Source organism: Meriones unguiculatus, chromosome 14, assembly GCF_030254825.1.
Source record: "Meriones unguiculatus strain TT.TT164.6M chromosome 14, Bangor_MerUng_6.1, whole genome shotgun sequence".
Taxonomy (NCBI): Eukaryota; Metazoa; Chordata; class Mammalia; order Rodentia; family Muridae; genus Meriones; species Meriones unguiculatus.
Genome location: NC_083361.1, coordinates 44,842,063 through 44,855,059, shown reverse-complemented (window position 1 = coordinate 44,855,059; position 12,997 = coordinate 44,842,063). Strand labels below are relative to the sequence as shown.

Below are 12,997 nucleotides of genomic sequence, written 5' to 3'. Positions count from 1 at the left end.
AGTACCTTGGTGTAACCCTAACCAAGCAAGTCAAAGATTTCTATGAAAAAAAATTTCAAGTCTCTGAAGAAAGAATTAGAAGAAGATATCAGAAGATGGAAAGATCTCCCATGCTCATGGCTTGGCAGAATTAACATAGTAAAAATGGCCATCTTACCAAAAGCAATCTACAGATTCAATGCAATTCACATCAAAGTACCAGCACAATTCTTTACAGACCTAGAAAGAAAAATTCTCAACTTCATATGGAACAACAAGAAACCCAGAATTGCTAAAACAATCCTCTACAATAAAAGATCTTCTGGAGGTATATCCATCCCTGATATCAAGCTGTACTATAGAGCAACTGTGATAAAAACTGCATGGTACTGGCATAGAAATATAGTGGTGGATCAATGGAACCAAACAGAAGACTCAGAAAAAAACCCACACACTTATGAATGCCTGATCTTTGACAAAGATGCCAGAACCATACAATGGAAAAAAGATAGCATCTTCAACAAATGGTGCTGGTATAACTGAATATCTACATGTAGAAAAATGCAAAGAGATCCATACTTATCACCCTGCACAAAACTAAAATCCAAGTGGATCAAAGACCTCAACATAAAACCAGACACATTAAGTCGGTTAGAAGAAAAAGTGGGGAAGACCCTAGAACTCATTGGTACAGGAGAAAACTTCCTGAACAGAACACCAACAGCACAGGCTCTAAGAGCAACAATCAATAAATGGGACCTCATGAAACTGAAAAGCTTCTGTAAAGCAAAGGATACTGTCACCAAAACAAAACGAATGCCTACATATTGGGAAAGAATCTTCACCAACCCTTTATCTGACAGAGGGCTAATATCCAATATATATAAAGAACTAAAGAAGCTGAAAAGCAACAAACCAAGTAATCTAATTAAAAAATGGGGAACAGAGCTAAACAGAGAATTCTCGATAGAGGAATACCGAATGTCAGAGAAATACTTAAATGAATGCTCAACCTCATTAGCCATCAGGGAAATGCAAATCAAAACAACCCTGAGATTTCACCTTACACCCATCAGAATGGCCAAGATCAAAAACTCAAGTGACAACACATGCTGGAGAGGCTGTGAAGAAGGGGAACCCTTCTCCACTGCTGGTGGGAATGTAAACTTGTACAACCACTCTGGAAATCAATCTGGTACTTTCTCAGACAACTAGGAATAGCACTTCCTCAAGATCCAGCTATACCACTCCTAGGCATATATCCAAAAGAGGCTCAAGTACACAATAAGGACATTTGCTCAACCATGTTTGTAGCAGCTTTATTTGTAATAGCCAGAAGCTGGAAACAGCCCAGATGCCCCTCAACTGAAGAATGGATGCAAAAATTGTAGTACATCTACACAATGGAATATTACTCAGCAATGAAAAAATAAGGAAATCATGAAATTTGCAGGCAAATGGTGGGAACTGGAAAGGATCATCCTGAGTGAGTTATCCCAGAAGCAGAAAGACACACACGGTATATACTCACTCATATAGACATATAATATATGATAAACCTACTAAAATCTGTACATCTAAAGAAACTAATCAAGAGGGAGGACCCTGACTAAAATGCTCAATCCCCATCCTGAAAGGAAAAGAGGATGGACATCAGAAGAAGAAAACAGGAAACAAGTTAGGAACCTGCCACAGAGGGCCTCTGAAAGGCTCTACCCTGTAGACTATCAAAGCAGATGCTGAGACTTATGGCCAACTGTTGGGCAGAGTGCATGGAATCTTATGTAAGAAGTGGGAAATAGTAAGAGCTGGAGAGGACAGGAGGTCCACAAGGAGAGCAACAGAAACCAAAAAATTTGAACACAGTGGTCTTCCCAGAGACTCATACTCCAATCAAGGTACCATGCATGGAGATAACCTAGAACCCCTGAACAGATGTAGTCCATGGCAGTTCAGTGTCCAAGTGGGTTCGATAGTAATGGGAAGAGGGAATGCCTCTGACATAAACTGATTGGCCTGCTCTTTGATCACCTCCCCCTGAGGGGAGAGCAGCCTTACCAGGCCACAGAAGATGACAATATGCAGCCACTCCTCATGAGATCTGATAGACTAAGATCAGAAGGAAGGAGAGTGGGACCTCCCCTATCAGTGGACTTGGGGAGGGGCATGCATGAAGAAGGGGGAGGGAAAGTGGCATTGGAAGGGGAGGATACATGGATCTATGGGGGAATACAAAGTGAATAAAGCATAATTAATAAAAGTTAAAAAATAAAAGTACAGGAGCTTATTCTGACATGTTCTCCCTATTTTTCCCTCTAACCATTTCAGAATTTCTGGTCCCACATCACAGAATAGAATAACATCTTTGCTCCTTAAATATCTGAGAGTTAACATGTAGAATATACAAAGCTCCAAAAATTAAATTAGAATGAAATAATAAATCAATCAATAAATAGGCTAATGTAATGAATTAATGAAAGTTAAAACACAAATGGTCAGTAAACACATTAAAAGTGGTTAACATCACTCAAAACATTAGAAAAATGCAAATTAAAACTACAGTGTGATTTTTCTCTTACCCCATCAGAGTGACAGTCACTAAGAGCACATGGTGACAAATACTGGAGAGGATGTGAACAGTACCTTGAAACACTGTCAGTTACTGTAGCCATTATGGAAATGAGTATGGTACTTTCTCAAAAAGAAGAAAAACTAAAAATAAATCAAGCATACAAGCCAGCTATGCCACTCCTGGGCATTTGCTTCAGGAAGTCCAAGTCCATGCATGATAGAGACACATATATCAATGTCTGTTATGGCTCTGTCCATAACAGCTAAGTCATGGAACAAGCTAGGTATCAACAGGGAAATGGGAAGAGAAAATATGGAACACACACACACACGAATAAAGGGGTGGCATTTGCAGGAAAAGAGATGCAACTGGATATCACTATATTAAAATAATTTATAAGCCAATCTTAGAGACAAACATGTATTATGTAATTCTTGGCTTTTAGATTCTATATAAAATCACTATATATGTGTATATATATGCATATATGACATGAAAGTAGAAAAGCTACTATAGGGAACAAGGGGTCTGATGAGTTGAGAAGGTAGAAGGAGGCAGTAGTGGGATGGTGCTCCCCATTAATTAATATATGTATATGCACAAATGTATGTATATATAATACACTCAGAGTGTGTTATGTGTTTTTAAGAAAACGTCCGGGGAGGAGCCAAGATGGCAGCGCCAGGAGAACAGCACCTCTGAGAAGCAGGACAGCAGTCTCCGTGCAGAGACCAGGAGACTGAACTCGGGGCCCTGAAACTACATCGATCGTGTTTCCCAGGTGAGGGGAGGCTCCCACAGCGTGGGAATCGGTCGGGTCCACTCATGGCTACCCAGCCAGAACCTGGAAGAAATCCCGGGTAACAGAACCTGGAAGAAATCCCGGGTAACGCAGGCTTTGGGTCTCCAGGCTGGAGCCGTAAGCGGGCGTGTCCCAGTCACTTTCCCAGGCTGATCCATGGGCACAAGGGTACCTGAGACTGGGAGTCCCAGTCGCGGGGGGGACCCCACAGGGAAGCAGGGTTGCAGGTCTGATCGCAGGTCACCCAGACTTTCCCTGGAAGGTCTCTGCCACCATCACAGCCGAGCTCCTGCCACGTGCAGAGAGCTTTGCGCTCAGCTCAGTGGTACAGACAAGCTGCGCACCCCAGTACAACAGGGACTGGGAACCCCTGTCCAGAGAGGACCCCACAGAGAAGGAAGAAACTGTGCTGCTGGGGTCACCTAGGGAAAGTCTAGCAGACTGCAGATCGCAAACAGGTGAGTACGGCCAGCCATCACAGATCTGGGCCCAAACAGGGAGCACAGAGTGATTGGAAACTCAGCTCCCGCAGACTAGCAGGTGGGCGCACGCTCCGCCAGCTCAGAGGCCTGCTTCCTACCAACTATTCCTTACAGACAGAACTGAGTGTCCCAAGACACCAGAGCAGTACTCACCCGCCACAGATTACCTCTTGGGTTCTGGGGCACAGAGCCCCAACCTCAGACCTACAAAAGACCGGGAACCCTGAGATCAACCCCCAGATACTGCTCCAAGGGGCAACCAGTTATCCCTAACAAAACCGACCAAACCACGGGACACACAGGTTACAGCAGCTGATCACTAAATTTACAGCAAGAAACCCAGAAGGAGGGCAGCTGTCTCCAGGACTTCTCCCAGTGAGAGGAGAGCCCTCTTGACTAATCAGGACCACAGTTACCACCCAGGTCTCTATGCCTGAGGTGAGCTGTAGCAACCCCTGAAAAACACCAGACATCCCGGGACTATACCCAAAAAGCTGGGAAGGCTTCCTTGAGGAAAAACCATCTTCCTGCCAAAGGGATTCTCTCCACTACAACAGTCCAGGAACAACCAGAAACTAAATTCAAACAACTAAGATAGCCCAATGGGTAGAGGACAGCGTAAAAGTTGAACCAACAAAAGCCAGAGCAATATGGCATCGTCAGAACACAGTTATCCAGAGGCAAATAGCCCTAGACACCCCAGCATAAATGAAATTCAAGGAGATGACCTAACATCTATGCTCATGAAGAAGATAACAGAGGAAACAAATAAAATACGAAAAGAATTAGAGGAAGATGAAAACAAACAGATCATGGCTATCCATAAAGAAATGGAGGAAATTAAAGACAAGGAGATTATGGCCATCCATGAAGAAATACGGGAAGCTGCAGCCAAACAGTCTGTGGCCTTTAGAGAGGAAATGCTTAAATCACTGAATGAAATAAAAGAAACAGTGGATTGTTCAAACAAACAGCTGAAGGAATTGATGGAAAAACATGAAAATACAGTCAGACAGGGGAAGGAAACCAACAAAATAGCTCAAGACCTGAAGATAGAATTGGAAAAATTAAAAAAAAAAACACAAATGGAAGAAATTGTGGAGAGAAAGAACTTAGGGAAGAAAGCAGGAACTACAGAGGTTAGCATAACCAATAGGCTACAAGAAATGGAAGAAAGAATCTCAGGTGTGGAAGATACAATGGAAGAAATAGATGTATCTGTCAAAGAAAATGTTAAATCTAAAAAATTCCTGACACAGACCGTCCAAGAAATTCAAGACAACATAAAAAGACAAAACCTAAGGATAATAGGAATAGAGGAAAAAAAAGATTCCCTGCACCAAGAAAATATTTTCAACAAAATCATTGAAGAAAATTGCCCCAACTTACAGGAGAAGCCAATAAGAATACAAGAGGCCTATAGAACACCCAATAAATTAGACCAGAAAAGAAAATCCTCCTGCCACATAATAATCAAAACTGTAAGTATACAGAACAAAGAAAAAATACTAAAAGCTGCAAGAGAAAAAGGCCAAGTAACATATAATGGCAAACCCATTAGAATCACACCTGACTTTTCAACAGAGACTATGAAAGCCAGAAGGGCCTGGACTGATATCATGCAGACCCTAAGAGAACACAGGTGTCAGCCCAGGCTACTATACCCTGCAAAATTCTCAGTCCTCATAGACGGAGAAAACAAGATATTCAATGACAAAAACAAATTTCAACAATACCTACAAACAAATCCAGCATTACAGAAGACACTGGAAGGGAAAATACAAGCCAAGAAAGCTAGCTACATTCAAGAAAACACAGAAAATAAATAACCCCACTACAGTAAAACAAAAAGCAACCAAGCACACAACCGTATGACCACAGCCAACATCAAATTCAAAGGATCTAACAGCCACTGGTCATGAATCTCTCTCAATATCAATGGACTTAATTCTCCAATAAAAAGACACAGACTAACAGAATGGATGCGTAAACAAAACCCAGCAGTCTGTTCTATACAAGAAACACACCTAAGTCACAAAGATAGACATTACCTGAGGGTAAAGGGATGGAAGACAGCTTTTCAAGCAAATGGACACAAGAAGCAAGCAGGAGTAGCCATTCTAATATCTGATAAAATAGTCTTTCAAATAAAAATTAATCAAAAGAGATGGGGAAGGACACTTCAAACTCATCAAGGGAAAATTCCACCAAGAAGACATCACAATCCTGAACATCTATGCCCCAAATACAAGAGCACCCACATTAGTGAAAGAAACATTGATAAAACTTAAACGACATATAGATCCCCACACAATAATAGTGGGAGACTTCAACACCCCACTCTTAACAAAAGACAGGTCAAAAAAACAGAAATTAAACAAAGAAACAATATCTCTCACAGAGGTCATGAATCAAATGGACCTAACAGACATTTACAGAATCTTACACCCAAACACAAAAGAATTTACCTTCTTCTCAGCACCTCATGGAACCTACTCCAAAATAGACCACATAGTTGGTCACAAAGCAAGCCTCAACAAATACAGGAAGATTGAAATAATCCCTTGTATCCTGTCTGATCACCATGGAATAAAGCTGGACCTCAGTAACAACAGAAATAGCAAAAAGCCTACACATACATGGAAACTGAACAACTTGCTACTAAAAGACAGCTGAGTCAGGGAAGAAATAAAGAAAGAAATTAAAATCTTCCTAGAACTCAATGAAAATGAAGACACAACATACCCAAACTTGTGGGACACAATGAAAGCAGTGCTAAGAGGAAAGTTCATAGCACTAAGTGCCTTCAAGAAGAAATTTGAGACAGCGCATTCAAGCAACTTAATGGCTCACTTAAAAACCCTAGAAAAAGAAGAAGCAGACACACCAAGAAGGAGCAGACAGCTGGAAATAATCAAACTCAGGGCTGAAATCAATCAATTAGAAACAAATAAAACAATTCAAAGAATCAATGAAACCAAGAGCTGGTTCTTTGAGAAAATCAACAAGATAGATAAACCCTTAGCCAAGCTAACTAAAAAGCAGCGAGACACCATCCAAATCAACAAAATCAGAAATGAAAAGGGGGACATAACTACAGACACTGAGGAAATCCAAGCAATCATTAGGACTTACTTCAAAAGTCTATACACAACAAAATTTGAAAATTTAAATGAAATGGACAATTTTCTTGATCGATTCCACTTACCAAAGCTAAATCAGGACCAGGTAAATCAATTAAATAGTCCTATATCTCCCAAGGAAATAGAAGCAGTCATCAAAAGTCTCCCATCCAAAAAAAGCCCAGGACCTGATGGTTTCAGTGCAGAATTCTACCAGACATTCAAAAAGGAGCTAACTCCAATTCTCTTCAAACTATTCCACAAAATTGAAACAGAAGCAACATTACCAAACTCATTCTATGAAGCCACAGTCACCTTGGTACCTAAACCTCACAAAGACCCAACCAAAAAAGAGAACTTCAGGCCAATCTCCCTTATGAACATTGATGCAAAAATACTCAACAAAATACTCGCAAACGGAATACAAGAACACATCAAAGATATCATCCACCATGACCAAGTAGGCTTCATCTCAGGTATGCAAGGGTGGTTCAATATACGGAAATCCATCAATGTGATCCACCATATTAACAAATTGAAAGAAAAAAAAAAGATGATAATCTCCCTAGATGCTGAAAAAGCCTTTGACAAAATCCAACATCCATTCATGTTTAAAGTATTGGAGAGATCAGGGATACAAGGCACATATCTAAACATAGTAAAGGCGATATACAGCAAGCCTATAGCCAACATCAAACTGAACGGAGAGAAACTTAAAGCAATCCCACTGAAATCAGGGACAAGACAAGGCTGCCCACTCTCTCCATATCTCTTCAACATAGTTCTGGAAGTCCTTGCTAGAGCAATAAGACAGTTGAAGGAGATCAAGGGGATACAAATTGGAAAGGAAGAAGTCAAATTATCACTATTTGCAGATGATATGATAGTATACGTGAGTGACCCCAAAAACTCTACCAGGGAACTCCTACAGCTGATAAACACCTTCAGCAAAGTGGCCGGATACAAAATTAAATCAAAAAAATCAGTAGCCCTCCTGTATACAAAAGACAAAAGGGCTGAGAAAGAAATTAGGGAAACAACACCCTTCACAATAGCCACAAATGACATAAGGTACCTCAGAGTAACCCTAACCAAGGAAGTCAAAGACTTGTATGAAAAAAATTTCAAATCTCTGAAGAAAGAACTAGAAGAAGATATGAGAAGATGGAAAGATCTCCCATGCTCATGGCTTGGCAAGATTAACATAGAAAAAATGGCCATCTTACCAAAAGCAATCTACAGATTCAATGCAATGCCCATCAAATTACCAACACAATTCTTTACAGACCTGGAAAGAAAAATTCTCAACTTCATATGTAATAACAAGAAACCCAGAATTGCTAAAACAATCCTCTACAATAAAAGATCTTCAGGTATCTCCATCCCTGATCTTAAGTTGTACTATAGAGTAACAGTTTTAAAAACTGCATGGTACTGGCATAGAAACAGAATGGTGGATCAATGGAACCGAACAGAGGACCCAGAAATAAACCCACACACTTATGGACACCTGATATTTGACAAAGATGCCAAAACCATACAATGGAAAAAAAGATAGCATCTTCAACAAATGGTGCTGGTCCAACTGGATGTCTACATGTAGAAAAATGAAAATAGATCCATACTTATCACCCTGCACAAAACTGAAGTCCAAGTGGATCAAAGACCTCGACATAAAACCAGACACATTAAATCGGCTTGAAAAAAAAAGTGGGGAATAACCTAGAACTCATTGGTACAGGAGAAAACTTCCTGAACAGAACACCAGCAGCACAGGCTCTAAGAGCAACAATCAATAAATGGGACCTCATGAAACTGAAAAGCTTCTGCAAACCAAAGGACACCCTCATCAAAACAAAGCGACCGCCTACATATTGGGAAAGAATCTTCACCAACCCTTTATCTGACAGAGGACTCATATCAAGTATATATAAAGAACTAAAGAAGCTGAAAAGCAGCAAACCAAATAACCCACTTAAAAAATGGGGAACAGAGCTAAACAGAGAACTCTCTGTAGAGGAATATCAAATGGCAGAGAAGCACTTAAAGAAATGCTCAACCTCACTAGCCATTAGGGAAATGCAAATCAAAACAACCCTGAGATTTCACCTTACACCCATCAGAATGGCCAAGATCAAAAACTCAAGTGACAACACATGCTGGAGAGGTTGTGGAGAAAGAGGAACCCTTCTCCCCTGCTGGTGGGAATGTAAACTTGTACAACCACTCTGGAAATCAATCTGGCATTTTCTCAGACAACTAGGAATAGTGCTTCCCCATGATCCAGCCATACCACTCCTAGGCATATATGCAAAAGAGGCTCAAGCACACAAAAAGGAATTTTGCTCAACCATGTTTGTAGCAGCTTTATTTGTAATAGCCAGAAGCTGGAAACAACCCAGATGCCCCTCAACTGAAGAATGGATGCAGAAAATGTGGTACATCTACACAATGGAATATTACTCAGCAATGAAAAATAAGGAAATCATGAAATTTGCAGGTAAATGGTGGGATCTGGAAAGGATCATCCTGAGTGAGTTGTCCCAGAAGCAAAAAGACACACATGGTATATACTCACTCATATAGACATACAACATGGCACAAACCCACTACAACCTGTGCATCTAAAGAAACTAAGCAAGAGAGAGGACCCTAACTAAAATGTCCAATCCCCATCTGGAAAGGCAAAGAGGATGGACATCAGAAGAAGAAGAAAACAGGAAACAACCTAGGAACCTACCACAGAGAGCCTCTGAAAGCCTCTGCCCTACAGACTATCAAAGCAGATGCTGAGCCTGATGGGCAACTGTTGGGCAGAATGAATGGAATTTTATGTAAGAACTGGGAAATAGTAAGAGCTGGAGAGGACAGGGTCTCCACAAGGAGAGCAACAGAACAAGAAAATTTGAACACAGGGAACTTCCCAGAGACTCATACTCCAACCAAGGACTATTCATAGAGATAACCCAGAACCCCTGCACAGATGTAGCCCAGGGCAGTTCAGAGTCCAATTGGGTTACATAGTAATGTGAAGAGGGACTGCCTCTGACATGAACTGACTGGCCTGCTTTTAGTCACCTCCTCCTGAGGGGGAACAGCCTTACCAGGCCATAGTAGAGGACAATGCAGCCACTTTTGATGTGAACTGATAGACTAAGATCAGAAAGGAGAGGAGAACCTCCCCTATCAGTGGACTTGGGGAGTGGCATGCATGCAGAGGGAGGAGGGAGGGTGGGATTGGGAGGGGAGGAGGGAGGGGCTTATGGGGGGATGCAGAATGAATAAAGTGTAATTGATGAAAAATTTTTAAAAAAAAGGGAAAAAAATAATTTAAGAACCTTAAATGACTTTCGAAAGTGGAGGAAAACATGGAGTTAGTCAATTTACATGGAGCATGTCTCGCCCCTGGGGGCAATGGTCTCCTGAACCTACTCAGACCTCGGACACCACCACTGCTAGTTCTAGAACTGATGCAGGATGTTCCAACGAGGGGGTTAAGGCTTCTCATAATATTTCCTATAAGCCCACACCTGTTTGTTTATATCCCCCATTTCTATTCATTATTAGCCAGATAGAGCCAAGTAATTACGGTAATGATACTTGCTTTTTTGCCCAATGCTGGAATGCTAGTAAATTTACTAGCTGGTTACTCGCATGCCTCGCTGGGTGCCTGTGCCCGTTGATGCCCCTCACGCTATGACTCTCTTCAGACAGAAAAGGGATCTTGGAATTACAGCTGCCATTGTTACTGCCATCTCATTGGCGGCTGTTGGAGCTACCACCGCGGCATTAGCCAGGAGTCATACTGTGCAGACTGCTCAGACCCTGAATAACCTTTTAGCCAATGTAGCTCATGCCTTAGATGTACAAAAAGGAATTAATGCTCAACTAAAGGGAGGCTTGATGGTGTTCAATCAAAGGATTGACCTCGTGCAGGAGCAAATTGATACCCTATGGCAAATCGCTCAACTTGGCTATCAATGAAAGTATGCTGGACTTTGAGTCACTAGCATACAACATGAGAATTTTTCCTGTGCTGCAAATCTGTCTAAACAATTGTCGAGCTATATTTTAGGTGGTTGTACTGGAGAATTCGATACTACAATGGAGCAGCTGAGAGTGGCCATTGTCACAGTAAATTCTACCAGAGTGGACGCAAGACTAGCCACAGGATTATCATCATGGATTGCTGCAGCCATGAATCATCTGAAGGAATGGGTGGGCATGGGAGTGTTAGCAGGCCTTCTGGTGTTGGTCTCCTTGGTTTGCCTGTGGTATATATGCAAGATAAGAGTCTCACAACAGCGTAATGCAGCCATGACCATTCAGGCCTTTACAGCCATTGAAGCAGGACATTCTCCCCAAGCATGGTTGGCTACCATAAAAAGCTAAAATGTTACACTCAGGATGCGAGGCTAAGCACTGCACTCAGGGTCAGCCGCTTTCGACCCAGAGAAGAGCATGTCTGATTGCATGCAGGTTGATGCCCAGGTCCCACCTCTGAGAAAAAGGTATCGGACAGGTCTGATGCTCTTTGGGTGGATGACACCTAAATGAACATCAGTACAAAGTCCCAATTTATTTCTAATATCAGAGATCAGACCTCTACTCTTGCCTGATGTGTCTAAAACAAAAAGGGGGAACTGTAGAGAGCTGCGTAATGCCACGCCTTAAAGAGGGAGCTGGTTTCTGCCTTCTGCCTCCCGCCTTCCACCTTCCAGATGGTGAGTGCTCTCTGTCAGGAACAACTCCACATTTGGCTAAGGCTGAGGATCTGGCTTGCTTCCTTGTATGTGGACCTATCTGCATTGCCCACGTGGCATGCTGGGGTTGGCTACCCAGAGGCTATTTAAGCTGTGGGTTGGCTTTCCCCAGGGTCAAAGGTTTCCCCAGATTGTTCAAGGTTCCTGAATAAACTGCATTGAAAAAAAAAAAAAAAGGAAACGTCCTTCTAATGCCTAGTACTACATACAGTGAAGATATTTCCATTTAAATATTGTGTTTTAAAATGCTAATCAGACATGTTTTCCTATTCAGCTTGACCTTTCAGGATCAAGAAGCAAATAAAGGCAGTGTGTATCCTAGGATCTCTGATAAGATATCTGCTCACAAACTAAAGTGTGGGGGGGAGCGCTAGCATTAAAATTAGAAAAGAAATAGTCCTCTCAGGCAAAAGATCACAGATGCACAGAGACATGAGGCATCTTTGTATAAACGGGAAAGAGTAATTAAAATACAATATTACAAATAAATGGCCTGGACTTCCCTAATAGTAACCAAAAGTCTTTAAACGTATGTATAAAGATGTGTTCTGCATGCAATGACAGGTGTCAAATGTTAGCAAACCTGCATAAGCTCTCATGTGTTGTTAATTTCTCAAATGTTTAAGCACAGCTAAAACTAAATTATCGGTGAGCAGCCAATGGCACTCTCTAATGGAAGGTTTCAACTTGTGTACACCAGTTTCGCTGTTTAATTACCTGTGGTGACTCACTCTTCTCAGTGATTAGAAGTGTGTAATGTTAAAACTATAACCTGCCTGGGTTAACAGTTTCTAAGCAGTTGGGATCCATGTCATTGTTAACACTGCCTTTTGCTATCCAGGAAGTTCCAGGAGGATCAGCTCTGGTATAGAAAAAGAGCACCTGTCAGCTCAGAAGCAAGCCCAGATTACTTGGCAAACTGGACGCCACATCAAACTTCTATTTCTCATTGGTTTATACTTTCATGAGGTGAATTCTACAAACAGGTTGTTTTTTGTTTTTTGTTTTTTAATTTTATCTCAAGTACTGACACAAAGATCACTGTGAAATAACAAAGTCTACATCAAGGGTGGGATATTTGTATAAAGCAGCCTGAAAGATGCATTTCTTCCCTGTACACAGGTGGGACCTTGACACTGAAGGAGGGCAGTGGCTAACCTCTAGAGAGAACGTGCTGATGATGAGGGAGGACCAAAGGAATAGAGTTTACTGTATGGATAAGATAAGGAGCTTACTGCATGGAAAACTATTTGTAATGACAAAGGACACTGAGCTCA

General features: G+C 41.5%; 1 protein-coding gene across 2 annotated transcripts in view; it reads right to left on the bottom strand.

The window, feature by feature from the left end:
- Oca2 (OCA2 melanosomal transmembrane protein) overlaps positions 1-12,997 on the bottom strand; it is a 321,231-nt gene that overhangs the window by 207,914 nt on the left and 100,320 nt on the right. The window lies entirely within an intron of this gene.